This window comes from Musca autumnalis, unplaced genomic scaffold, assembly GCF_047663935.1.
Source record: "Musca autumnalis isolate F117 unplaced genomic scaffold, ASM4766393v1 scaffold_3, whole genome shotgun sequence".
NCBI classification, from domain to species: Eukaryota; Metazoa; Arthropoda; class Insecta; order Diptera; family Muscidae; genus Musca; species Musca autumnalis.
In genome coordinates this window covers 260,097,249-260,123,277 of record NW_027411866.1, presented here as the reverse complement: position 1 = coordinate 260,123,277, position 26,029 = coordinate 260,097,249, and the positions used below count along the sequence as shown (strand labels likewise).

General features: G+C 36.1%; 1 protein-coding gene across 12 annotated transcripts in view; it reads right to left on the bottom strand.

Moving 5' to 3' along the window:
• mmd (disintegrin and metalloproteinase domain-containing protein mind-meld) overlaps positions 1 to 26,029 on the bottom strand; it is a 670,172-nt gene that overhangs the window by 465,137 nt on the left and 179,006 nt on the right. For 9 of the 12 annotated variants that reach the window (XR_012411845.1, XR_012411847.1, XM_073978231.1 and 6 more), the window contains exon 1: positions 5,681 to 5,982. The exons of 1 other annotated variant lie outside the window; for it this stretch is intronic. The gene's annotated coding sequence lies outside the window, so the exon portion shown is untranslated. Of the gene's footprint in view, positions 1 to 5,680; positions 6,010 to 26,029 lie in introns of those variants that run through there. 2 more of the 12 variants (XM_073978235.1, XM_073978218.1) reach the window with 2 other exon arrangements.

The following is a 26,029-nucleotide window of genomic DNA, read 5'->3' as shown; positions in this document are numbered from 1 at the left end:
TATCGAAAACCTGTGTGTGTCGTTTTATGGGGGCTCTTAAAGACCTATACCGACAAACTTGTGGTGGAATGTTTTATACGCCCTACGAAGACTAAATACCAAATTTCAGCCATTTCGGTGTGATATTGAGATCACGACCTACAAAATACCTGTACCGATCAATTTCAGGTGGAAAGTTTTATACCCCCACGAAGACAAAATAACAATTTCAGCCATTTTGAGGCCACGACCTTCAAAATACCAAAAATTTTACCGTTTTATGTGGGTAATATGAAGACGTTGATCTATACCGACCGACAAATTTTTGGTAAAGAGGTGTATACCACCAACGAAGACTAAACACCACAACCATGTTCTTCCACACAACCTTTAAAATACGGAAAATCGGAAGGTACCGTTCTATGAGGACAATATGAAGACATGTTAACAACAAATTTCAGGTGAAAAGAAGACTAAATACCCAATATAAGCCATTTCAGTGGTATATTGAAGCCACAACAGTCAAAAGACGTGGACCCATACCGAAAAATTTCGGGTGGAAAATTTGGTACCCCCAACGTAGTCTATGTACCAAATGTTAGTCATTTCGGTGGAATAATGAGGCTAAAACTTTCAAAACACCAAAAATCTGTAGGTACCTTTCAATGAGGGCTATATCAAAACATGGACAGATATAGCCCATTTTCAATATCAAACATCCTAAAAGTAATAGAAACTTCTATACCTAATTATAAAGCTCTATCTTAAAAATTGTGGCCTGTATCTTAATTTCAACTGACGGACGGACAGACCGACAGACAGACAAACTTAGAATTTAATGCTGATGAAGAATGAACGGAATGACATATTTAATTATAACCTCAATATTAAGGTGGAGGGTATTCATTTTATCAGCTATAAAAATTTACCAACGGTCCCAGTAAACAACTTTCTAGGACATGTGAAATCTGTAGCATCCAGTGTTCTAACCGTGTGGTAACAGCTAGACGTCCGATCGATCCGAGAAGTGAATTTTGATTTGGCCGAATTCCTTGTATTTAATATAGCGGTAAAAGTTCGACAATATATGGGAATGAAAGAGATGATCCGTATGAAGATTTTCAGATTTTCTTCTTACAATCAGGTGAAAATGTCATGTAACTGTGTAAAACCAAACATAAAATAATTTTAAACATGGTTTAATTCGGTTAAATCTACCCTATAACTAGGACAAGAGTTTGTAGCAAAGTATCAACTGATAAGCAGAGAATGCGAACCAATGTTATTATTATTTCTCGGCTTAAGAAAGTATAGAATATGTGAAGTGCAGAAATTATCCGTAAACTCAAACAATATAACAACTTTATCTCGCTTCAGGTTATGATTCTTAGATCTAAGTTGAAGGAGGAAAAACCTATCGCAACAGCGAACAACAGCAGATTTGCTCAATACCATATGTATGTACATGTATGTACTTACATCCCGAAAGGAACTCAAAACTATCATACTTCACTACTTCAGAGTAGAACGATCGGTCTACATCGGAGTGAAAGGAGCAATGCGTACTTGCCCGGTTGACGCCCTCAATACGACGATGCATATTATGCCAATAGATTTACACAAAGAAGTCCGGCATGAAATGTCGACCTAGGGTTCTAGTGACATGAAAAAATAGAGCACTTCAGAATCTTCTTAGAGGAATCCAACAAAGAATTTTGATTATCCTTTTGAGATTGTATTTCCAAACACGAAAGAATGGATTAATAATAACATGAAATGCGTCCAACTAGCCAGAGCAGGACCGACTTCTGACGAACTAAATAAACGGGAATATATGGAAATTATATGTTCAAATACTGTCTAGCGTGGGCAGTGACTGGATGGAATATCAACAAGTAACAAAGCGATAGGTTAGGCCGGATCAAACGTTTCATACTCTCCACCATGATATATTCAGGGTTTAAGTGGAATAATTAGTTTCATTTCCCGTCCACAATTATAGGTGTAGAACTTACGCAAAATCTGACGGTACCGCATTATAAGAGTAACACTATGCAATACTGAAAATGCAAACAACTTCTAGTATGCATTTTTTGAAGGTACATATTGAGACTACAAAAACCCTAGTAGGGTTTTGTCCTGTCAGATCCAGTTCGGATTTTATGGCCTCATCTAAACTGGGCTAAATCTACACTTTTTTGCATTTATCAGGCCTTCATCTCAGAAACGAATAGGAACTTGGCCTTGCTGTCTTTAGCAATATTGTAGCCCTAAGCTAGTAGAACTTATCTTTGGAAAACCATATAAGAAAAACTCCATCTAGGGCATCAAAATCTATAAAATATAGAAAAATTTACATAATTGCTGAAATTCAGGTCAGTATCGGCTAAACTATTGGAAGTTGAACCAAGTAACCTTTTGCAAAAATCTTCCAAATAAAGTTCTCAACAACTCTTTAGAACATTCTGAAACTCTAAAATGCTTACTTAATGTTGTTTCAGCAGTATTTTGCATCATATCTTTTACAACACGTATTTCAAACACAGTTTACACCAACAGTTTATTCTCGAATTTCTGATTTCACCACATTATTGACATTTTTATTAAATCGTCGTTGAAAAATGTACTGAAGACAACGGCATAGAGGCATTTTACAACAATGACATGTTCTGAAGAGTTGTGTATTACATTCCAGGGAATATTTTTCCAAAAGAAAGTATTCCGAAAAAATTAACGGTTTTGGAAATACGGTGCGAAATGTATAAAAATTTTAGAATTTTTTAATATAATTTTCTTTTGATTTTTTAATCGAGCTTTATGATATATAATGCAAGTGAAAAAGGAAATGCGACGATTCGAACCCACACACCCACCACTATGTGACATGCATGTTTCGCCTTCAGTAAAGGCTCTTCAGACATATCGGATGTGGAGCGGCTTCGCTGTCCTCGAACTTTTCTTCTTTCAAATGCATTTTTGTTTTGTTTTTTTACAAAAACAATGCATTAAAGATCATAAAGCTCGATTAAAAAATTACAAAAAATAATACTAAAAATTATCTTCGCCTAAAAAGGCAAATTTTCAAATTTTTTAATATATTTTGAAATTTGAGGCTATAAATGTAGTTTTTCGAGTTCACAATTTCTCCAAATATTTTATCCTTGTCCTTATCTACAAACTTGCTTCAGAGGTCAGATGAAGATTCGCATTGGTTTCAGAAATATAGCCCGGAATTTCTTTAAAAACTCAATATTTAACCATGTTTAGATAGGGCCATAAAATCCCAGCTGGATCTGACACAACAAAACCCAACGAGTGTTTCTTGTCGTTTGGGTCTGTACTTTCAAAAAATCCTCAGTTCGAATTGTTTGCACAAGATCACCTTAAAAATGTTGCACAGTGTTATACCAAAACTTGGACCTACGTCCAACATTTTTGGCTGAGAAGTTTTGCGACTACTGTGGAAACATCATACGTCACATTACAAAGGTAAAAATGTGCCTAAATTTCTCAGGGTACTCAAAATCGGGATGCATCGTTATATGGGGGCTATACAGAATCATGTTCTTATGTTAACATTTTTTTGGTGAAGGAGTTTTGTAACCGCTGGGAACCTTAAATGACAAATTATGTTGTTTTTTCGATAAAAACAAGTAAGAAAGTATCAGTGAACTGTGCTTATGGATATATATGTACCATCAGCCTCAGACCAAATAATGATTATGCCGTATATTAAATATATTAATTTTGTAAATTACGTTAAATTAAGTTTGGAAGAAATTTTTGAAAAAGTTTTAGAGTTATATTGCACAACAGCCATTTTAGTATGTGCCGGCAGGGATTTTGAGCTTTTGGGCCATTATCTCAGGAGGTATTGACTTGCTCCGGAAAAAAATTGCACCGTTGTAATTGAGGCCGCTAGAACAACCTACTGAAACAATAATCAAAACTATGCGAGAGGAGCTCTTAAACTTCAGTTTTTCCGAATTTTGTGTGGGACGTACCCGAAAGAGTGGACCGATATAGTCCATATTCCAACCTGATACATGACTGGATGAAATAATACGTTGTGCAAAGTTTGGACCAATCAGAAACTCCCTGCGAGAGTTATCTTGAGTATAGAAAAATACGCTAGACGTTATTGTAGATGATATAGTGATTACAACAGACAGACTGACTGACAAGGAGAGATCGACTCAGAATTTCACCCGGATCAAGAATATATAGGGGGTTATCATGAATGAAATTTCCCCGTGAGTTTTGTTTTTCCGCCGTTGCAACTTAAGGGAGAAAGTGAAATAATTCACGGGGAATTGCCGTTCATGATAACCCCCATACTGTGAAAGTTTTTTTGTGACAGTAATTTCAGTACATCTTCAGATTCTTTTGCAAATATAGAATTTAGAGAAAATCAAAAAAATACTCATAACTTCCTTAATATTTGTCCAAATAGATTTTTTATTTTTATCAGCTATCTACTTAAAATAAGAATTCAAACTAAAGGTACCGTTCATACTATGGTGGACGGTATAAACACAGCATGACCACATTACAATTCACACAGGCTGAGGGCATATCTATGTCGGAAAAGCCGACTGATCCTTTTTTACTTGTTAGTGAATAGAAAAACATCTTTACCAATCGTAGAACATTATTGACAACATGTAAATTATTGAAATATTCAGTAAATGTAGCGGGCATGATTCTGAAGGATTTAAACACCGATGATTTTTATATATTTTCGCCAGATGTGGAAATTCTGTGCACAATGCGGAACCATGCACATTGCACCATGATTGTTTTACGAATATATAATTGAATTTTTACCTTTATCACATTGCCTTACATTTGAATATTTTTGTTAAAGTTCAGTAATTTCTGTGCCCCATAATGCGCCCCTGGCTATGCCGGCAAACAAAATGTTTCTTCCCTCTATAAGGGCATATGCTTAAGTTAAATATTATGGTTCGGTAAATATGTCACCAATTCAATCCAGCTTGGACGTGTAACTTTCAGTCATATTCTTATCATGTGTGGAGCGGTAGTATAAATCCTCAAAATTACGAATTTTATTGCAATATATTATATTTTGCTACGAAAATTAGTATCCCGAGTCTATTTTTCATTTCACAAACTCACACTTCTGTCATATATCATCTCTATACAAAAGGGTTTATGTACGCTTCATTCTGTACGGTACTTTCATAGTCGACTCCACTGACTGTAATACCATTTCATTTGTTTCTTTTTTGGTTGCGTGACAAGCAGGCAAGCGAGCTTTTGCTTACTGTCACAATTTATGGGGTTTCTATCTGCCTATGGTTTGCTCTTCTTCTTTAGCATTCATGTAAATTGGTAAAGTGTGGATGCATGTGTTTGTCAGTAGATATGCGCACTGATTATGGACAGATGGTAAATTGAGATGCTACACAGAGGAAAGCGTTCACAAATGGGGAAAAATTAAAACATCAACATTCGATTGCGATATAAACTAGCCATCTTTAAATCGTTGTTATTCTAGAAAATAAATAGTAATTCACTTTTTCACTGTTTGTTTTCACTTTTTTACATATTTTACTTCGTTTTTATCCATCCATCACACACCCAAATGTTGTTGTAGTGATTACACAAAATTGTTTGACTACAATTTTTTATTCCTTTCTTCGTGTACTTCTTTTTGCTTCTTTCCTGAGCTCATTACCAATTTCGATTTGCACTAATTAACACGTTTGATTTTCTCCATTTGATGGATGTATTACAAAATTAGAGATTTGTTTTACTTCGCTTTCAATAACAATTCACTTCAATTCTTCAGCTGTGTTGGTGGTATACTTTAAAATTTCCATATTTTTTCTATTCTTGGAAAATTCTTTCTTCTTTCACACACAACAAAATATTCACTTTACGCGCTCTGTCTTTACGGTTAGAAAGGCTTTACAGAACATCTACCACACGTCTGACAAGTTATCGCAACATTTCATGGATGCTGGAGCAAATTGGTCCATTTGGTCCAAAAGAAGCTGAAACTCTGCGAGCAAATTAAACAATGGAAAAGGGAAACGCTTCGCATATTCAGCAACATTTAAGAGTAGCATCAAAGAGAGTCGACAGTAGCATGAAGAGCAACAACACCATTGTTATCAAAATCTCCTTTTGTATGCACGTGTCGCGCCCAAACTGTCTGTATACACAAAAATCCAGCAGATAAAAAATATTTGATTTTTACAATTGGAAATCGGTGATAAGTGTGGCGTTGGGATATAATTATTGGGATTCGAACTAGCTTCTATGAGATTAGCAGCCGCTATTTGAGGTTCGGGGGCTTGAACATATTCCAAATCGTCTAATATTTCCTGATCCTCTAATAATTCATCGAAAAATATTTCTACCGGCTATTCTTAGACTATAGATCCTAGATTTTATTTTAAAGCAAACATACGGACATAAACACTCTTACACAGCTACGCACTTATCGCCTAGCAATTATTTTAGATTGTTGTAAATGTTGGTGTCTCGTCTTTATGTTTTTGTTGTTTAGTTTGGGTTTTTTCGACTTTAAACCGTGAGGTGTAAACGTGAAACGTCCCTGAAACATGCGCCCTGAACTCCACATCATATCACATTGAGTAATAATAAGAAGCGAAAGAGATGTAATGTTAGTGTTATTGTTGTTGGCATTGTAATCGTTCAGTCAGTCATTCAGTCAGCTTTATGATGACGACGATGAGGATGTTGTTGTAGTAGCTGTTTTTCATTTTTCATCTTTGTTTGGTTATGTGACACACTCAAAGCAACGCAACTGTTGAGCAATAAAATTTTCCATTCCTTTTTGTAGAGGCATTTCTTGATGTTTTTATATTGCCTCCCTTCCAACATTAACCAAAATATTCGAACACACACGCACACACCGAAACACAAAAGTTAACACAGACACATTCTCAGCCTACTTTGTCCTCTTTGATATACATCTTTTGAGCCCTGTGCTGTTTTCAATCATCTTTGGGGTTTTCTTTTGCTGCCCATCATTCTTGTTCTTCTCAACGTCAACAACATCATCATCATCGCCATCATTGTCGTTGGTAGAAGAACAACAATAATAAAATCAACACCAACCCCCAAAGAACAACAACCCCTCATCCCGAATTCACTCTCGCCAAACGTCAGCCTCAACATCTACACCGCCACCGCCATCATCATCGTCATAGTCAGCGGCATTGGGTTTCGTTTTGTATTAAACAATTGACACAGTGACACAAAACTTTTGGCTCTGGTAGTATGTCCTGGCTGAATTATCCTCATGTTACAACACAACAGGAATATGTCAACTAACTATAGAGAATGGGAAAATAGAGCGAGAGAGAGCAAAGTAAACATACACACACCTTTTTTCTGCAGAAATCAGCTCTGCACTTCACAACTTTACTCTCGTTTCATGTAGCTTAATACGAAACTTCTAATTGGAAATGAGTGAGCCCGGTTATTGCAGTGGGGTGTCGGTAATGTGATAACTTAAGGGATATTCTCTTTATTCGCATAGATATGTATGTCCTCTCACAGAATCTCTGTTACTTTGAGTCCATAACTTTTGATAAGAGATGTAAAATGTTAACTCACTAATATTTGATATATCACTGCTGTTGTTTTTTTTATTTCTCAGTAATGTCTGTCTGAAATGTTCTTTGCAGTAATAACAAACAGAGTATCAATGACGTCTGGTATCAGAGTTGTACAACATTCAGGCAGAATGTGTTAATGTGTTATTATATTGAAATGTCTGAAATGTCGAACAGAGTTGATTGTTTATTGTAAGGATGTGTTGAAATTTTTAACTTTAATTATACCAATACCTTTTCTACTGACCGCGTAATTATACCCTACACCGTCCTTTACTAAAGGGTATTATGTCTTTGTGCATTTGTATGTAACTGACATAAAGAAACGATATACATATGCATATAGGGATTTCCGAGTGAAACCGGACACTTTTTTTTAAATAAGGTTTTTGATTTCCTTTATTTTTTTTTTTTTTGCTGTGTTGATGCTTTTTGTTTGACTACCTGTTACAAAGATATCGCGTCTTGAAAAAGTCAAATTCTGTAAAAACTATATGCAACGAAATACTCATAACTCTTTAATATGGGTCCAATTTAAAAAAAGTATGTCTTGTTGTTTTATTCTTGTATGTTTTGTTGTTTTATTTGTAAAATAGTAATTGTTCGAATCCCACTACCAAATAGGGCTAACAATTTTGGTAATATAAAAAATTACAAGAAAATGTACCTAACTGACACCTGCTACCTGTTCAAATAATACCAAAAATCCCTGATGATGACCGTCGAAAACGGCCGAAATATTGGAAATAAATAATTAAAAATAAAACAAAATTTCGTTGTTTTATTACAAGGACCTATAGCCGAACTAAAATCACAAAAAGAAATATAAGAAAATTTATTTTAAAAATTAAATCGCGAAAATTGCATACAAGCCCACTATGCATTTTTTTAAATAGCTGATAAAACAAAAAACACACAAAACTTTTTTTTTCAAATTGGACAAATATTAAAGAAGTTGTGAGTGTTTCATATAGTTTTTACAGAATTCGACGTTTTCAAGGCGTGGTATCTCTCGAATCATCACCACATATAAAGAAAATCAAAAACCTCGTTTTTAAAAAGTGTCCAATTTCACTCAGAACTCACCATATACATAATTTTGAGCCAATTTTTGCATATTTGTTCGGATACAAATTGCGAAAGATAATTCTTTACCTATAGGATAAACTCGTTTACTTTTGCTAAGAATAGTTATACCCTACACCACTATGTGGTAAGGGGTATTATGTCTTTGTGCATTTGTATGTAACATACAAAAGGAAACGAAATAGACCCATAGTTACTTTTGGGGATATACATATAATCACTTTCTGAGTCGATTTATGCATGTCCGTCCGTCTGTCTGTCTGTCCGTCTGTTTGTCCATGTATTTTTGTTCGCAACGTACAGGTCGCATATTTTTTCTGATTCAGCTGAAATTGGGGACTACAACTTTTTTAGCCATAGGAAGAACGCTATTGCTTTTGGTGAAAATCGCTGCTGCACCAAACACGCTATATACGTCCAATTTTGATGAAATTTGGATTGTGTGACTGAATTTGGTCTACAAATAAGTATGCCAAATTATATAGAAATCGGGTCAGATTTGGATATAGCTCCCATATATATTTTCGGCCGATTTCACGTATTTTCTGTACCACACACGCTATATACGTCCGATTGCGATGAAATTTGGAATGTGTGACAGAATTTGGTCTAAAAATAAATGTGCCAACTTATATCGAAATCGGTTCAGATTTGGATATAGCTCCCATATATATTTTCGCCCGATTTGATGAAATTTTGAATGTGTCACTGAATTCCGTCTAGAAATAAATGTGCCGAATTATATCGAAATCGGTTCAAATTTGGATATAGCTCCCATATATATGTTCGCCCGATTTCACGAATTTGCTGCACCAAACACGCTATATACGTCCGATTTTGATGAAATTTGGAATGTTTGACTGAATTCGGTCTAGAAATGTGTACCAAATTATATAAAAATCGGTTCAGATTTGGATATAGCTCCCATATATATTTTCGACCGATTTCACGTATTTTCTGTACCAAACACGCTATATATTTCCGATTTCGATGAAATTTGGAATGTGTGACTGAATTCAGTCTAGAAATAAATGAGCCAAATTATATCGAAATCGGTTCAGATTTGGATATAGCACGCATATATATTTTCGGCTGATTTCGCGTATTTGCTGCTCAAAACACGCTATATAAGTCCGATTTCAATTATATTTGGAATGTGTGACTGAATTCGGTCTGGAAATAAATGTGCCAAATTATATCAAAATCGGTTAAGATCTGGATATAGCTCCGATTTATATTTTACATATTCACAGTGGTGTAGGGTATCATATAGTCGGCCCCGCCCGACTTTGATCCTTTCCTTACTGGTTTTAGATTTAAATATAGCTCCTGTATATATTTTAGACTGATTTCATTTGTTTGATTCACAAAGCACACTACGTCTGCGCAACTTCAATACAATTTTGGAATGTGGACGATATTTGGTCTAGAGATAAGTTTAGATTTGAGAATAACACCAATATAAAGTTTTTTGTTTATTATTGTCTTTTTAGGACGGGGCCATTATTTATGAAAGATTTTAATTGATTTAATCGAGCTAAGATGGTTTAAGGAGTTTTTGTATTGAAAAATGTATTCTAGCGAAATACCACACACTCAACCATTACGCTACGATCGTTTCGCTGGTGGTTTTATTAGCCAGCTCATCAGGCGTATTTAAGTGTTAATGGCTAGAAGACAAAGGCTGATTTTGATAACTTCTATTGATACAACCATTTTTACAAATTTGTAGATATGAAGTATTTTTTGTAGTCTTTTTCTTTATCAAATCACCCTAGTGTCTTGTCTAGGAATCATTTTCTCAATACATACATATGTACAATCGAAGGGGGATTTCCTTATGAATTGTAATGCCTTCAGTTTCTGAAGTTTTTGTTGATATCATGTCGACAAGTTTTTTGTGGAAGAAATTATTGAAAAAAAACGTAGGTGGAGTTGACATTTTTAGGGTTTTTTTAGATTTTCACGATTTTGCTTGGAAACCGAAAGTCCTATCGAAATGGGACTAAATAAAATGTTGTAGCTACGAAAATTCTCTACAATATTGACCATAATGGTAATTTCTCATCTATGGACATTGTAGTTTCCGAATCCGCAAAAACTTCCCAGGTGTAAGCACCTTCCATTTAAAGTTTCTTCAAGAGGACCGTGACATTTAAATTTGCTTTATTTGAATAAATATTTATAGAAAACAAATATGATTCTTACAGGCAAAGTCATTCAAAACAGTCTGTAACTTTCGCGAATTCGTTGCAAATGACCACGTATTCTCTTGTCCGATAGATACAATAAATATAAACATAAAATTCGCGAGTTTATAAAAAAAATAAAAAATTGCAATATTGTAAAAGGTGCATTAAATACTCTGAAATATCGCGATTTAATAACAAATTGGTCCAGAATGGTTTGATATTGATTTTAAATTAGAATGAAACTATTAAGTTATTACTAAAAGCGTATATGTCATTATAACAAATAATATTAAATAATACATTACTGAACTTAAATGCATTTGGTGCGGAAACTTTTTTCGCGATAGAGAAAATATGACACCGTATTTCATGCTTTCTACACGGCTATGCGGTGGTATTTTTGATATTTGCAAAAATTGCAAAAAAAAGTTATAATCCTACTCTTTAACCTCTTCCTCTCCTGAATTCCAACCCGTCCAGACGGCATTGAGATCAATCTTGGCCTCTGTTACCTTCCCTGATGACATTTGTGAAAAGCTGAACACCTATTTGTCTGACCTTTCCACTTTTTTCCACGCGAAGAATATACAAATATCCCCCACTAAATCCACGGCCAATCTGTTCATCACATGGCCGGCAGAAGTGAGAACAGAGTTGAATGGCATGGTCGATGGTAGCAGAACTTAGAACACCATCTACCCCAAAATTCACATTGGACAACATGTTCATGTCATCGGCGCATATCACATCTCTCTGCTACGGCAGCGGGTTCTTTCGTACCGGATTGACCCGAAACTATATTGTTTCGCCAAGCGGCTACCAACCCAGCATCAACTCTATGCTTCTACGTAGGTTTCAATGCTGCTACAACAACAACAGCTATATGTCCCTTGTATAACGGAAAAACTTGTTGACAACAAACAACACGATAGATCGGTCTGTGGTAAGCTATGCGGCGCCAGTTTGATTCGCAAGTATAAGTCCAACACGATGGAAGAATATTGAAACCTGTCAGAATTCCGCCTTGAGAACTGCAACAGGGTGCCTCCTTATATGAGAACATGAGAAGACAAAGATTTTTCCAGTGCATCAAGACAATGACATGCTTTCGTTGCAGTACTTGATCGAGAGTTCTCACGGTTACACCATCCTAATCACCATATGGTTGTCAGTGGTGGTGAAAATGACATGTTTAGGTTTTGAAAATGAATTGCATCTTTTAGGGATCACGCACTTATAAAACTAATGAGTGAAGATGCTTAAAAAATTGCATTCCATTTCACTCGCACCCATGCTTGAATAGCATCTTTGGCATCGAACATTTTGCTGGGCTACCAATATTCCAAAAGCCACATCATGACATATTCATGTTATTTGTGTAAATTTCTGATGTAATATAACAACACTTAACCGATTTATTCCTCGGGCCAAAATCCTGATATCAGCCTTAATAAATGTTTGGGTCCATTGTAAAAAATGTAACTTGAAAAAGATCATCCAACTAAAAATCAAGATTTACTAAAAATTGGAAGACCAGTACCCTTAGTGTGTAAAATGCCGAACTTTAATTTTGAGTTAACTAAGCTCATTAAAGCTCCAATGAATGTTCAAAGTGTACAGACAACTCATTGAGGAACACAACTTCAGTAATTCTCCAAAAACCATAGATTTGGTAATTTTTCAATTGTTTTATTGTCGCCCCAAAATAACAGGTAGTCCTTATTTTGGCCCGTATTTGTTATAAATCGCAAATAAACGTTGCATATTTTGACGGAATATTGTTTTGAGTACCAATAGCAAGAGATTTGCACAAAAACCGGTGTAGTTTTTACATCATTTGTTGCCATAAACGAACAATTAATATGAAATGTTTTACAATTTTGGTCTTGTTACTGGGCTTTTTTGGTCAGTTTTTTTTATGATAATAAAACGAATTTATTTCATCTTTTAATTTGGTACAGTATGGATTTGGGTGAATAGATAGAGTTGGAATCCTTAAATTGGAATGAAGATTACTTGTGGAGTGGAGGATTGAGGTGTGGAGGTATTTGTGGAAAAGCTACTAGATTTGGTGCTATTTGTATTTGATTGAACGGATAGAGATGGAATTCTGAAATTTGGAAATAAGATTGAGGTAGTTGTGGAAATTCGTATTTATTGCGTACGAAAAGTACTAAATGGTACTAAATTTAGTACAATTTGGTTTTGGGTAAATGGAGGCCATCCATGTCAAAGCGTGCGCGTGATTTCACAAATTCCGAAATTACAGCTACAGCTACAAAAATACTCTGTTGATGTGTAGGGGTGCGATAATATTTTTTTATGGCAATTCAAATTTAAGGTATACGAACTGTACTAAAATGAAATTAAATATTTTAAACATTTTAATATTTCAAATAAAAACAAGTATGAACGGCTTTAAGTTCGGCCGGGCCGAACTTGTTATACCCTCCACCACGAGTGGTATTTAAGTAAAATGGAACAATTAGTTTCCTTTCGCTTATGAATAAGACTTACTACAAAATTTCAGCAATTTCGATAATATAATGTCGCTAACTTCGGGTGGTACCGTTCTATGGGGCTAATATCAAAACGTCGACATATACTGACAAATTTCTGGAGAAAAGTTTTTAGACTCAAAGAAGACTAGATACCAAATTTCCGATATTTCAGTAAGATAATATTGTTAAAACCTAAAAAAATACAATAAAGCAGGACCCAGTAAAATCTTCGATGAAAAATCATGAGTTGAATCATGGGTGCAAGTGATCTGGCATGTCATCTTTTTGTCATTTTCACTCATGAATTTTATATGAGCGTGACCCCCAAAAGATGACGTCCTTTTTTGGATCCTAAGCGTGTAATTTTAACCAATGCACCAATGCTTTGGCATGTCATTTTATCCAATGCATTGACACATCATTTTCACCCATTCTTTGACATGTAATTTTAACCAATACTTTGACATGTCATTTTCACCAACCCCTTGGCATGACATTTTCATGTCTTGTTTGGAAAATGGAAATGCTCTATTGAAATATGGACAAACAAAACTCTTTATTAATTCAAACGAGTTCACGAAATAACTACAATTAATTGATCAGCAATATGTTTACATCCAAAATTGCAATGTAATCACCACCGCTGCAACGCAAAATATTACTTTCTTCGTTCTCCGCAACTGATATTCTTTCATCTTACAAAAAGTTTTTTCTATTATCTTCCCATCACCAGTTCAGATTTCGACATGGACTCCAAATGCACTCCTTAAGTATTTTTGTTTCGTAAATTACTTTTATTTTATAATTTTCTTATTTTATAACAACATTTTGGAAATGTATACTCTTTTGTTTAGTGACGAAAATATGTAGGCTATAAACCCGGCTTGCTTTAGGGAACAAAATGTAACGAACGGGGAGGAGAGACTTTTTCTGGAATATACCATTTATGCTTAATTAATTTATTTTTAATTGTTTCCTTCCAAAAGTCGTTTCTTCTTTATTTTCAGATTCTTGTACCTTTTCGTTTCGGATTTTTTTTTTTCAAATTCCAAGAAGCGAGATTTGATTGATTTCGTTCTATGTCAGATTTAGAAATGACAAGGGAACTTTTAAAATAGCAATGTGCGCAGTCCGATTCTATTTTTAGCTCGATGATTGGGACTTCATTTTTATTGCAGACATTTCGAGCTTCATACAATACCAATTGTTTAGATGTTTTAGTTGTCTGATATGGAGGAAATGTAGGACATCATGACGACAGTTCTAACAACTTTGGCATGTTCCAGAACCTGCAAGAATCTACTAATTTTTACTACGATAACAACTTTTCCTTTATGTTATCGAAAAAAAATTGTTAAAATGTGTAGATTTTTGCTGTATTGGAACATACCAAAATGAAATGAACAGGTGTGTAAATAAAAACACAAACATCATCTCTATTGGATCGATGGAATGGGTACAAATGCTGATGAAAAGATCGGATCTTTCACGACATCCTTTGCATTGGTTCAAATCCTAATGAAAAGATCGGATCTTTCACGGCTTCCTTTGAACCAATGCAAAAGAGGACATGAAATCACGTCATCGCAAAGAACCCCTTCCTTCAAATTTTGCTGGGAGGTACGCTTCTATGGGGGATATAGGTAGACGTGAACCTTTACTGATAATTTTTTTCTGGAACATTTTATAACCCCATGAAAGACTAATTAACAAATTTCAGTCATTTCAGTGGGATATTGACGTCACATCTTTCACAATTACTAAAATCGGGAGGTACCATTCTATGGGGACTTTATCGAAACGTGGACCTATACCGACGAAATTCAGTCGGAAAGTGTTTACTTCCAACGTAGACTAAATACCAAGTCTCAGCCATTTCGGTGGGTTGTTATGGCCGCAACCTTCAAATTACCGAATATCGGGAGGTACCGTTCTATGGGGACTATATGAACCTATGCCGACAAATTTCGTATGGAAAGTTTTATATCCCCATTGAGAACTAAATACTAAATTTAAGCAATTTCGGAGCATTATTGAGTCGCAAACTTCAAAATACCGAAAAAAAAATCAGGGGGCAAATGTTGTACCCCCAACGTAGGCTATGTACCAAATTTTAGCCATTTCGGTGTGATAATGATGCTAAAACCAAATTTCAGCCACTTCGGATGAATATTGTGGTCACAACCTTCAAAATACCGAAAATATGGAGGTACCGCGAAGTCGTGGATCTGTACCAAAAAATTTCTGGGGGAAAATTTCTTACCCCGAACGAAGACTAAATACCAATTTTCAGCCATTTCGAAGGAATATTGAGGCCACAACCTTCAAAATACCGAACAGCTGGAGGTACCGTTCTATGGTGTCTATATGAAGGCGTGAACCCATACCAACAAAATCCTGGGGAAAATTTTATACCACCAACGAACACTTAATACCAAAATTCAGCTATTTCGGTGTTATAATGAAGCTAAAACCTTCAAAATACCGAAAATCTGGTGGTACCGTTCTATGGGGGCTATATCTAAACGTGGATATAGCTCATTTGCAATACCAAACATCCTAGGAGTAATAGAAACTTCTATACCAAATTACAAAGCTCTATCTTAAAAATTGCGAGCTGTATCTTGATTTTAACAGACGGACGGACAGACGGACATTGTTATATCGACTTAGAATTTTATACTGTATAGGGTCTCCGGTGAATATTTCGATATGTTACAAACGGAATGCCAAATTTAATTATACTCGCCGTATTATGGTGGAGGGCATAAAAATGTTATTTCAAAAAATAATCTGTCTGCCCCTTATGTGTCTCGAGTAATTTCACTAAAATTACCAAGTAAAAAGTCGTTATGTTCCGTTGGGCCGAATGTTTTATACCCTCCACCATAAAATATTCTTAACAAACAAGGAATAATTAGTTCCCCTTCCTGTTCACAATTTTTTCTTATCTAAAAAAATGTGTCAAACATTTTTTGTGGAAGAGTTTTGTAACTACCAGGAACCTCAAATGTCAAATTAAACAATGTTGGTAAGACCCTCAAAATACCGAAGATCGGTAGGTACCAATAACAACGTCAAATGTCAAATTACAGCTAGTTCGGTTAACATTTGTAGCTAAAATCATCAAAACACAAAACATGGACCTGTGTTGGTAATTTTTGGTGGAGAAGTTTCGTGACCTCTGAAAACCTCAAATGTCAAAATTTAACAAAAAAATTTTAGGTAAAATCTTCAAAATACCGCAAACCGGGAAGTACCGTTATGTGGAGCCTATACCAAACCATTGACCTATGTTGAAGATTTTTAGTGAAGGCGTTTTGTGTCCACTGAGAACCTCAAATATCAAATTAAAGCTAGTCCGATTAAACATTTTAGCTTAAACCCTCAAAATATCGAAATTCGGGAGGTAGAGTTATATGGAAGCTATATCAAAACATGGACCTATGTTGACGATTTTTCGTAAAGAAGCCACAGAGAACCCTAAAATTCACATCACAGCTAGTTTGGTTAAACATTGTAGCTGAAACTCTTAATATACCGAAAATCGGGAGGTACGTTTATATGGGCCCTATACCAAAACATGGACCTATGTTGACAATTTATAGTTGAGAAGTGGTGGAACCACTAAGAACCTTAAATGTCAAATTCCAACTAATTTGGTTAAAAATTGTAGCTAAAATCCTCAAAATACCGAAAATCGGAAGGTACCGTTATGTGGGGCCTATACCAAAACATTGACCTTTGTTGCCATTGTGGACGCTAGAGTGATAACAGCAGACGGACCTAGGGACATTGCTACATCGACTCAGAATTTATCCTGGTCAAAAGTATATGTACTTTACACTTCAATGCGTTACATACTATTGTGGAAAGTATAAAACGTGTAAGCTGTACAGCAATTGGTTAACCTACATATGTACTCATATTTGAAGCAAACAAAAATAAAATACCTACTCCTTCTATTTACAGTTATTACGTTAGTTATCACTTTTTAACAGTATTAAGGGTAAATTAGCAATATATATTAGAAAATCTTAAATAAAAGTATCAATAAATCTTATAAGGGAGCTGTTCAAAAATATCTATAAGATGCGGTCAAACAACAATCCTTTCTGACTCATTTGCCGAAGCTTCCTTCGTAGAACAAATCGATTTATAAAGAAGCTTTACACGGCTGAACTTTTATGTACAAGGCTTTGGAATTGCACCAATTAAGATCATTTTTCACGAAATTGGCCTTAAGCCGCAAATATTGTCAAACCGGTGGAACATTTTTGTCATCGATTGGACAATAATTGCGACATTTAGAGCAATTGAAAATTCCCCCTTGGACTCCATACTAATTGCTATGGAAATAAAGATCGGTCAGGAGGCACGGGTTAATGTTAACGAATCATCATAAAAATTCATATTTAAATAAGCAACATTTAGAGTATAAGCTATACCACAGTTATTACTGACTTCGAATATATCCGATTTGCCACTTATATATACATGACATAGTTTTTAATATTACATACAATATTTTTTGAGAAAACAACAAATTGAAACTATCTTCGCAAATTAATATTCTTCAAAAATGTCATCCATAAAAATTTAGACTTGAACAAGAAGGAAATGACTTCAAAAAATGTGGCCAACTAAAAATACAGTCGAAATCGCTTATAACGTCTGCCAAGGGACCGGCCAAAATCGGACGCTATAACCGATAGTCGTTATAAACTATATGTATAAAAGAGGTAAAATTACATTATGTATAGTGACTTTTGGGTATAATTACGTTGTTTTATTAAGTAAAGAAATAAAATCAATTAAATTGTTTACTGTTTCTTTCTATATACCTAAATATAAATTACTAAAAACAAATTAATAAAAAATAACGATATTAAATTCATTCTTCAGCAGATATATCACCTTAAAATAGGAAGTGGTTCTATCTCTATAAGCGATGACGTTATAGTCTGTTAGATCAGTTTGTGCTTTCGAATTTCGACATTAGTTTTAAATTTAACTCAGATTTTTAAAGGGTTTCCAAAACACATTTTTGTTTGTAACATCTTCTGAGTAAATACATTTTTGAAGAGTTTATACAGCTAGACACGCCTCTGACACTGACGGCATTTGAAATTCTGTCTCTGTAGTATCCGCAATTTCTTCGTTAGTCTTGCCTCCATCTAAAACTTCTAACATTATGTCGTCGTCATTATATGTGGCAGATGTGAAAACTTTGTCATCGATGGCAACTAATTGATCAATTGATCAATATTGGGAGAAATTAGAATGCAGATAAATGACTTCAGAATCGTTCAAAGGACCGTTAACAATCCCGCATGATGAAAACAATTACCAATGATAGAAGACATTACATTTTTCCATGATTAATCTAACAATAACACATCATCCAACACATTTAATGTCGTACTTTGATCTTTTTCTATTCTTGTCAGGATAGTAGATATTTGCCGATCCGGCAATGCTATTTTAATTTTATTCCACCTTGGTCCATGGGTTGTAAAACAGATGTGACATTGGGTGGCAAAAATTCAAGCTTTATTGACTTGAGACCGCCATCTTCAAACATGTTGTGCATAAAAAATTATTTGGAGAAGATTTCCTTCTTCGTATGATTCGACGTTATAACCGATAGCAAAATTCAAATATTTCACAAAAAACCGACGTTACAACCGATATGACGTTGTAAGCGATGACGTTATAAGCGATATTTATTTGTGTGGAATATAAAGGGCAAAAATTCGGGACTTTTGGATTTCGTCGCTATAAGCGATATGACGTTATAAACGACGACGTTATAAGCGATTTCGACTGTAAATAATTTTGCGAGATTATACAGACTTCGAATTCCAGAAAAACACTAACTATCGAGGAGACTAATATACATGTACTTTACACGAATTATCGAAAATTACGAATTATTGGGGCACGAATTATCTCTATTTCCCTGTATTGCTAACACTAAATAACTATAAGGCAAACAATATATGACTTATATATGAAAATAGAAATACCCGTATCTCCGGGAATTGCGAAACAAATTTTCCCGGGAAATTCCCGAGAATTCCCTTGAAATCCTGGGACTGTAATTCCCGATCCCAAACTCTAATAGGAACACAATTATTTTATTCAAAACTTATATTGGGTTCCGAGACATATGTAAGCCTAATTAGCAAGAAGGAGCAGACAACTTTTAGGCAACGCCGTAAAATCTAAATGTCATCTAACGAAGGAAACAGGAAAGGCGTGTTTTTCTTGTATTTTAAAAATACTGTTTTTTACCATTAGCTGCTATAAAATAAGCAATAAAATATTGTTATACATAAACCTTTTAGCACACCGAATAAGACTTATATTTTGAGTCAATACGAGTTAAAAATCGAAATTCTACCACTCTGAATATATTCATTTCACAAAACTATTCGATTTAAAAACATTTAAAATAAAATTACTATTTTTCTTCTAAAACTCAATTTTATTCAAAATAAGATGTAATTACATTTAAACGTAATCACCCTCGCACAATCACACCCTGGCATATACCTGCCCTCATTTTATAGCCTGTTTTTATTTCCATTTATGGCCATTCGAATGATGAGAGCGATTAATTTTTTATTACTTTGCCAAGATAAACATTGCGTACCTTGTTGTGGTTGTTGTTTCTGGGTCATTTTAATTCTTGTTATGACCTTCCTTACACGCTTAAAATACTTTTGTGGTCGAACGAGAACTATCATTGATATTCCCAAGGAGACGGCAGCCGGCGTGTGAGTAGTGATTAAAACTTTTATGTTTAAAATCACACTTTGACCTAGGCAACCCTTTGGGCGACGACTGTAAACTTTTCTACGTTGATGATGTTGCTTTTGCCAAACTTTTTAATACCCAGATTTAAAAACATTTACATGCTAGCCAACATTGAACTGTTGCGGTGACGATGGCAACAACACCAGCATAACGAATTCGTCTCTTTAGGCCAGGGTAATGGGAGGACGCAGTAGAGTTGGTGGACAGTGACCGGTGGTAGGTAGTGTTAGGAGAAGTGGTGAAGGCACTTAAAAAAGAAATGTAATTTTTATGTCGGTAAAAATCTTGACAAAATAATAAAATCACATGCTAAAGTGGTAATTAAAAAATGTTTACTGTGAGTGGCAGCAACGTTTACCCAAACACATGATTACCACAGACAGACTACAGATGTATGTACGTATGTAAATGCAAATATATGTGGTTATAAGGACACGACACGTACATACATACACACATGCACACACAAGTGCACGCACTGTTGTTCCTGAATATGGACTGACATGAGAATGACTGAGTGTTAAAACCTCATGATGGACAGCATGTGATATGCATATGGACATACATATGTATGTATGTACATACCTACTTACTATATACAACCATAGTCACATGTATTTATGGTAATAATCACGTACTGAACATTGTTTACATTGACAACCATATGTATGCTATGACACATGAGCGCACACACATAGAGACACACACTACCAGCAAAACGGTTGGTGCAGCTTGGAAAAATGTCGCAGCACACAAATGCATCGCTGCATTAAAATGTTATTAAGTGCAAATGGGAGGGAGACAAATAGCTAAAGCGTGAAATAAAACATGTGCATAAATAATTAACTTTAGACCGTACATTGGCAGCACACATACATATATTTACTTTTTTTTCCTCTGTAGAAACAAACAAGAAAGGGTGAAATAAAATTAGCAGAGACATACATACATATGAAAATGTACATAACAATGTACATTGATCGCAGCTCAGGATCAAAGTTGTACTAAATAGATCCTGGGCCGAAATAGTTCAACGAATCTTTATCGGCCATCGTTTTTTAGTTCAAAGTTTGGTCGTTTAATTGCTATGCACATAAACAAGGATGTAACATGCATGTGATCTACGTTCATTTAGCAATGTGGGAGCATTCGAATAATGGAAACGAACGAGAAAGATCAAAGCTAGTCACGGTGGTCGAAAGCACTGATCTAGCGGCGCGAAATTAATAACTTGCAAACGAATTAAGATACATATGTCACTGACATTTTGCACAAACTCAGCTTGTATCTGTGGGTAATAATGGGCCAAATATGAACAATATCGGCTAATGTTTTGGTATAGCCCCCATATAACGGTACCTTCCGATTTTCGGTATTTTGAGGATTTAGCCACAATTTCATAGCAAATTAGCTGTAATTTGGTACTTAGGGTTCGTAGTGGTCACAAAATATTTCCACCAAAAATTATGGACATAGGTGCACGTTTTGATATAGCCCCCATGTAACCGTACCTCCCAATTTAAGGTATTTTGAATTTCATGACCACATTTTTAAACCAACTTGGCTGTAATTTTGAATTCCGTGCTCTCACTGCGTATAAATTTTTCTTATTTGTTATCCCATATTAAATAACATATTTAGCTATAATATGGTATTATGGTGTCTACGGGGGTAGAACTCCTACTTGCAAACATTTCTCAAGACAGGTCCATAGTTTGATTTAGCTCCCATACAAATGCACAGCTAAATTTGTATGAATTTCATGCAAAATCCCTTATTTTAAAATTGCAGTCATCAAAAGATTTGCAAATATTTGCAGCCCGAATGTGGTTATTCAGTATCCAGAGAGTCCAATTTCATTCCCCAAAAAGTAATCGGACCTAAGTTCGGACAAGTTTACAAGATGCACTCTATGGAACAAGCGCGTACAACCCATAAAACACTAAAAAAATTAATTTTTTTTTGAAAATTTATTGCTATATAACTAAGTACCTCCAGACCCCAAAATAATTTTTGTAATTGAAATCACACCCTCTGCTATTAATTAAAAACAAATCATGTCCAGTTTCATTTAAACAAATATGAAGTTAATTTTTTTTGCAACAATTTTTTAGAATCTGATGCAACAAAAACTCTTGTATTTGATAGTGAATAACTGAGTGAATATTTACTTACTTACTTACTTAGCTGGCCCATTACAGAACATTTGTTCTATAGGCCGAACTAAGAAGAGATCTCCATTCCTCTCTATTTGTTGCTTTGCACACTGGAATACCGCGCCTTGTCATCTCATCATCCACTTGTTTGCGCCATCTATTCCTTGGCCTGCCAATTCTGCGTGCACCGCCATGTGGCATGTATTCATACGCCTTTTTAGCGGGTTCATCATCGCTCATTCTTATGATATGGCCTAGCCAACGCAATCGCTGCATCTCGATACGTTTAACAATATTCATGTCGTTGTATAGCAGATACAGCTCGTGGTTCATGCGACGTCGATATTCACCGTCAACGCAGATTGGTCCATAGATCTTTCGAAGAATTTTTCTCTCAAACACACCAAGCACTGCCATGTCTGCTTGCGCAAGTACCCAGGCTTCGGAGCCATACATCAGCACGGGTAGTATCAGTGTTTTGTAGAGCGTTATTTTTGTTTGACGAGATGTGGCTTTGTTTTTAAACTGCTTACTTAATCCAAAGTAGCATCTGTTGGCCAATACAATTCTTCTTTTTATTTCACAACTGATGTCGTTTGTTGTGTTGACGGAGGTGCCGAGGTAGACGAAGTCTTTTACTACCTCAATATTATAGGAACCAACTTCCACAGTCGGTCCGAGCTCAATGGACGCATTGCGCGTCGACACCATCAACTTGGTCTTCTCACCGTTTACCGCCAGACCCACTTTAGCAGATTCTCCTTCGACCTTTATAAAGGTATCAGTTACTTCTTTTACTGATCGACCCATGATGTCTATATCATCAGCATAAGCAAGTAACATGTGACTGTTGGTGTAGATTGTGCCACTTCTTTTGACGTTTGCCTCTCGTATAACCTTTTCTAGCAGGATGTTGAAGAGGTCACACGAAAGGCTGTCTCCTTGTCTGAAACCTCTTTTGGTACCAAACTCTTCGGAGAGGTTCTTTCCTATTTTAACTGAGGACCTCGTGTCAGTTAAAGTCATTTTACAAAGCCGGATGAGCTTTGCGGGAATACCAAATTCAGACATGGCTTGGAATACCTTTGAGCGCAGCGGACTGTCGAAGGCTGCTTTATAATCGACAAAAAGGTGGTAGGTGTCGATCTGCATCTCTTGGGTCTTCTCCAGGATTTGCCGCAGGGTAAATATCTGGTCAATGGTGGACTTGCCAGGTCTGAAGCCGCATTGGTATGGTCCAATAATCTCGTTGACCATTGGCTTTAGTCGTTCGCACAATATCCCTGACACGATCTTGTAGGCAATAGGGAGTAGACTTATGCCCCTATAGTTAGAGCATACAGTCTTATCTCCCTTCTTGTGGACGGGGCACAGGATACTCAGGTTCCAATCGTCGGGTACTCGTTCTTCCTGCCAGATGGTGCTAACTAGCTGATGAATACACCTTATCAGCGTGTCGCCTCCGGTTTTGAACAGCTCGGCTGGTAAGCCATCGGCCCCTGCTGCCTTATTATTCTTCAGCCGATTTATTGCTGTCTTTACCTCATCTTGGCTGGGCGGTATACATTCAATACCATCTTCTGGGATTGGGACTGTGGTATCTTCGTCGTCTTCGCTGCTATTGGATACCAACAGATTTGAAAAATGTTCTTTCCATATCCTGAGTACACTATCTGTATCAGTTACCAAATTACCTTGCTGGTCTCTACAGGAGGATGTGCCTGTACCAAAGCCATCAGTTTGATGCTTGACTCTTTGGTAGAATTTTCGGACTTCATTCTGGCTCCTGTACATCTCGATTTTTTCACACTCCCGCTTTTCCATCTCTCTCTTTTTCCTGCGGAAAAGACGTTTCTCCTCTCTCCTTTTCTCCCTGTATCTCTCTCGTGCGCTACGCGTTGCTACGTATTGTAAAGTAGCCTTATATGCCGCATTTTTCTCTTCGGTGGCAGCACGACACTCCTCATCATACCATGGATTCCTTGGTGGAGGTCTCTGGTATCCAAGTATGGATTTTGCGGCTGTTTGCATGGAGTGGGCAATGCTTTGCCATTGCGCTGATATGTTATCGGGATTAGGAGGGCTTTGATTAAGCAATTGGGCTAGTTGAGTGGAATATGCTGTGGCTATCTGTTGTGATTGCAGCTTACCGATGTCTAACTTTCGTGTTGTGTCTGTTCGTACTTTGTTTGCTACGTTTAAGCGGGTGCGTACCTTTGCTGCAACAAGGTAGTGGTCCGAATCAATGTTTGCGCCTCGGAACGATCGTACATCCAACACGCTCGATGAATGTCTTCCATCTATCACAACATGATCAATTTGGTTTCTTGTTTTCTGATCTGGAGACAGCCAGGTGCCCTTATGAATATCGAGATGATTAAATCTGGTACTGCTAACTACCATGTTTTTTGCAGCTGCAAAGTCTATCAGTCTCATACCATTGTCAGATGTTTCACTGTGGAGACTGAATTTCCCGACTGTTGGGCCAAAGATATTCTCCTTTCCAATTTTGGCATTAAAATCGCCTAGAATGATTTTAATGTCATGGGCAGGGCAACGGTCATATGTTTCTTCTAAGCGCTCGTAAAATATATCTTTGGTCTGTTCATCCTTTTCTTCAGTGGGAGCATGAGCGCAGATAAAGCTGATGTTGAAGAATTTAGCTTTTATTCGAATTGCAGCAAGTCTTTCATTCACTGGAGTGAAGCTGGATACAAGATGTTTTAGTCTCCGACTAACTACGAATCCACAACCAAACTCATGCTTTACGTCATGGCAGCTATAATACAGTGCGTCACCTTTAGGTGTTGTTGTGACGCCTTTCCCAATCCATCGTATTTCCTGTATGGCAGTAATATCGGTCTTGTACTTTTCAAGTACGTCTGCCAATGCGAAGACTGCACCTTCTCTATAAAGAGTGCGAACATTCCAGGTGCAGATTCGCAGATCATGGTCCTTAAAACGTTTGCGGGGTTCGTCAACTTTAGAGGGGTTTGTTTTTCTTTTCTTTCGTTTTTTCATAGTAGGCTGTTTTTCTAGGGGAGGGTTACTAACCCGACGCCCAAACCCAAGTTTTTAACGTTCTTATGGGTGAACGCGCGGCACATGTTAGCTCACTACCTTTAACGGGTGTTAAAGGCAGTTCCCCAGGTGACACCACGGGGAGGTCAGTGTCCACTTGGGATGAAAGAGGGACCAAGATAAATCCTGGGCTTTGCCATGTTAAAACCGGTCAGGACCGTTCCTTGGTATCTTCCATCCCCTACGTCAACAAAAAATGAAAAACAAAATCTTTGTCTGCAAAGTGTCTGTAATCGATACAATGGAAAATATTTCGCAATTTTATAGTTCGATTTTTTGACTTTCGCGCCGCTAGATCAGTTGTTTCGACCAGTGTGCGAGTGTGGAATTAAAGAGAGGAGATGAACTATACGAATAAAAGGATTTATATACACGACAGGAACTATATAAATTAAAATGACTATATGAACGCAAGAGCCGAATATACACATAGTTGCCACTGTTCCTAATTTCATTCAAAAATTGAACAATCTTGAATAGCGTTAAGTTCGGTCGCGTCGAACTTTTAAAGAAGTGTATTAAATAAAATCTTAACTGATAATAAATACTCCCCTTAAAAGAGTCATCATGTGACGTCCAGGGTGCTGTTTTAAAAGATG